At 54.6% G+C, this 4,022-nt stretch overlaps 1 long non-coding RNA gene across 1 annotated transcript; it reads left to right on the top strand.

Moving 5' to 3' along the window:
- The first annotated feature begins 249 nt into the window (after positions 1-249).
- Positions 250-3,465, top strand: LOC142068234 (uncharacterized). The gene is made up of 3 exons (XR_012664226.1): positions 250-367; positions 640-980; positions 2,871-3,465. It is a non-coding gene; the product is annotated as an uncharacterized LOC142068234 (long non-coding RNA).
- The last annotated feature ends 557 nt before the right edge of the window (positions 3,466-4,022 follow it).

The raw sequence follows: 4,022 nt of genomic DNA, 5'->3' as shown, positions 1-4,022 counted from the left end.
GGTGCCGGCTCTCTCCCCTTAGCGACAGGCCCCGCCCCCCGGCAACAGCCCGAGCCTGTGTTTGCTCCGCCCGGGGGGCTCGGTTTGGGTGTTTTCTCTCCCCCCTCCCTCCCGTGCCTTGAACTCCAGGCGGCTCTCGTACGGCTCCCGGGGCCTTCACCCCCCGGGGGGCTCGGCCCGCCCCTTTCGCGGGGCGCTGTGGGAAGGGCGGGGGCGGGGCCCGGGGGTGGAAGAGCCCCGGCTCTGGCCCTGGGCTTCTCTGGCGTCGGTGCTCCCGTGTTCCCTCGGGCGGTCGCAGCTTTGGGGCTGTCTCAGCCCCCCGGGCAGGCGTGCTCTGGCGTTTAGAGAAGCGGAGGCGTTGCCTGAGGTAAGGATTCCAGAGCTTGGCACTCTTTGGCGGCATCTGTACTAGAAAGGTCCCTTGTGGCCTGCTTTGCTTTTTTTCTCCCAGGATGCTGTTTTGGGCGCTGAGGGGGCGGTGAGACGGGTTAGTGGTATGGTGTTCTGTTTGGGGTTTGGTTTTTGCTTTGCTGTTTTTTTTCCCCTCGTGAGATCATTTTATTGTGCTGCTGCAATTCCTGTCTTTACTGAACCCGGAACCTTGGGGGTTTTCACTAGTTGTGCCGTTCACTGTTTCAGGTGTTGCCTTGGCCTCTCAACAGCCGTGGCACAACCTGCAGCGATGCTGCCTCTCCAGGCCCCCGCAGGCCCCGCTTTCTTGTCCAGCCAGGCGGGAAAGCGTGGTTGTTGCAGAAACAGCTACGCCCTGCGACTCCTCCTCAGGTTGTTGGCTCGGCCCCAACAGCGTACAGGCTGCTGAGGTCACCGCCTCCGCGCGGGACGCAGGCGGCCCGGAGAGCTTTACCCCGCGCCATTTCCGTCCCCTCTGGGCAGCAGCGGAGCTGCCGCCGCTTCAGGCGGCCGCTTTCTCGAGGGCGAGGAGCTGGGATGACAACGGGCCGCTGCAGACTCTGGTCAGGGTAAGAGGCTGTTCCCTGGGGAGCCGGCGCAGGGGGAGCGGAGGTACGCACGGGCACTTGTCGGTGCCCCTGGCCGGTAAAGGGAAGGTTAAATTGTTAGAGTGCAAATAAATACATATTATTTAGGGAGGAGTCGTGACTAAATTTAATCACACCTATTACTGAACAAACCAGGCAGTCATTATTCCTAATCTGTAGTTAAAAAAAATAAAGGCAGTCCTTTTTTATGCCATAAATAGAGTTGCGAGTCATTAATAGCTCAATCTAAATACAGCCGTTACTAAATCAACTGCAGGCATTAATGACTCCTGATCAGAAACAAAATAAGGAAATTTTCGAATCTAGAATGAAAATCGACCCGGAAAGCTAAATTGGGAGCGGGTAGTACTGAAATTGTAACAGGGCTGTTAGAAAGTTCAGAGGCAGCGACAGCTCCTGCTTCCAACCCAAGCAGTAAACGAAGCTTTAGGTTCTTAAATGAAGAGAAATAAAGGTGAGCTGTTAAACAGTGGCTGGGGTCAAGCGTAGCTATTAAGAAAATTTGCAGGTACGGGTGATTCCTGAGCAGAACTAACAATTCCAGAAGATTTAGATTTAAAAACTACAGAGCTAATGGAGTGCCACAACCGCCCGGATGTAACTGCAGCCGCTTTGGGGGAATGCCCCAGCCCCCCCAGCCACCGCTATTAATTACTGCCAAGGAGAGCGAAAGTGAAAGTAGAAGCAGTGCAGGTGAAGTGTGAGCAGTACGCTTTTTCCTAAGTCATCTCTTCGTGTCAGGAGAGGAAAGAAAATGGAAAGAAGATGTTTGCAGGGGGTCTGTGCTGGGTTACCTGCGCGTCTCTTCCGTGCGTCCTTGAGGAGACATTTAGCTCCTGTTGGGCGCTCGCAGGTGGAGACAGGGCGAGCTGGAGGCAGGATCGGTGCCGGCACTGATAAAGGGATGGGCAACGAGCGGAGAGAAGAGGGGGCAAGGGCTGAAAAAGGGTCACCGGTTCTGCAGGGAAGGCAGCGGGATGTGACTCGGCAACCGCTCTGACGAGCGCAGGGTCATTCGCTGCGATGAAGTCAGGGTCTGCGGCTGGCCCGGAGAGGCAGCAGAAATCCCAAACTCTTTGCAGGGGTACCGGCCAGATTAGGGCAACACCTGAACAGTAAAACCATTTAGGGGAAGCAGAGCTGGGCTGCACCGCGTGGCCAACCTCCCTCTTCTCCGTGAGTCCCAAAGGGGCAGCTCCAAGAATGTGCTGAGAATTCATCCCTTGCGCTAAAAATGAGACGCAAGTAGCACCCACCCGTGAATTTTATTTTCTCTCTCGCTCTGCGGCTCCTGCCTGCTTGTCTCTCCTCAGTGCTCACCTGCACCTGTGCTCGGATGGGGCAGCTGAGGGAAGGTGCTGCCATCTCCCCAGCCCCGGCGGACCGCCCCTCAGCTGTGTCCTCTGTCAGGGAGCGTCGTCATCTCTCCTGCCTCCCAGAGCGTGTCCTGTAGTGGCAGACGCGCGGGCTTTTCCCTGCACGCGCATACGGGAAGGGAAGGGAAGGGAAGGGAAGCACAGTGAGAGCTGGGCTTGTCAAAGAGTAATGGGGGTGGTGGGAAGCGTAGCTAGAACCGGAGAGCTACAGCGCAAAAGCGAAGCGGACGGGACACAAAAGTAAAATGGTGCACAGGAATGCTGAGGAGAGAACTCCCGCAGCACACAGGAAATCAGTGTCAGAATCTATTGTCTTCTGACTGCCAAATTAAAAATAATGGCACGCTTTGCAACGCTAAGCTCGCTCTAATCGTCTGAACTGTTTCTTTCCAACCCCCACCGCCCCCAGCACACCGCTCAGCCTCCTCAGCCTGAAATGCCTTGTTTTCCTTCTTTTTTTTTTTTTTTATGACAGGGCAACTTCTGTTCCCGAGGTGGTGCCTACGGTACAGCTATCTCTTCGAAGACAGTTTGGTTTAGGTCAGAGAATGTTGAGCCTGGACTGAATCAGCCTCTGTTTCTATTTCTGGAAATCGTCGGTCCTGTGCATCAAGCCCGGAAAAAAGGAAATATGAACCAAAGGACGTGGGGCCTGCAGGGCTAGGAAATTATTTGAGAAGAGGTTCAGTGGGGAAATGACTCTTTGTCTGTGGGGCGTCCAGGCAAGCAACCCAGCTGCTAGAAAGCGGCGCTGTCCCCAGGATGGCCTCGGCGGTCCCGTTGGAGTCGGGGCAACAAGGACAAGGCAGGGTGAAGCATCTGGCCTGCCGTGTGGAACGTGACTGTACAAAGCACGTGTGATGCACTGCAAGTTTACTTGTTTAAACTGTGAGTTAAAGAAGGTGTGCGGTTGCTTTGTAAACAGCCGACGCTCTAAAGCTACACCCATCTAACTGCTAGCTGTATTAAATCTATCGTATTGCTGTTTCTGCATTAAAAAATAAAAAAGAAAAAAACCAACACACCTATGTAAGCACTTCTAAGTACAACGGAAAACCACTGTTTAACGCGTGGCATGTGTGGGTTGTTTTTTTGGGGTGGGAGGGTGGGGTGTATGACAAAAACCTGCGAGAGACACACGCACATACGCACATGTCATGTTTAGCGCTCACCTAAACCCAAAAAAGAAAATCCACTCTTTATTTTGCAGCATTAGCTTCCAGCGCACAGCCTGAGCGCACACCTCTGCTCTCACCGTCTGCTCCCTCTTCAACCGTGTGTGGCTGTCATCAGCTTGCACAGGCTTTGCTCGTGCAAGTTTCCGCGACAGCTTACGAGAAGGCAGGGAAACCAACCCAGCAAGACGCGTAGTGCCTTCCTCTATGGGCTCCGTCCAGCCTTTGTTAAAATGAGCAGAAAAGAAATCTGCTGCTGCCTTTACCCTGACTGACTCTTACAGAGAGCATCTGACTTGACCCGCAGCAAAGTGATGCCCCAGGCAGCAGCACGTATTGGCGCGGACCGCGGTTTCACCCACCTGTTTTACTGCGCCGGTCCTTTCCCACGGCCGATGCCGCAGATGTGGCGCGCCCCACCCCCAAACCTCTTTACGAGGGTTCCCTGGGCT

This window comes from Phalacrocorax aristotelis, chromosome 24 (genome assembly GCF_949628215.1).
Source record: "Phalacrocorax aristotelis chromosome 24, bGulAri2.1, whole genome shotgun sequence".
NCBI lineage: Eukaryota > Metazoa > Chordata > Aves > Suliformes > Phalacrocoracidae > Phalacrocorax > Phalacrocorax aristotelis.
The sequence above is the reverse complement of the archived record's forward strand: the minus strand, read 5'-3'. Positions and strand labels throughout refer to the sequence as shown.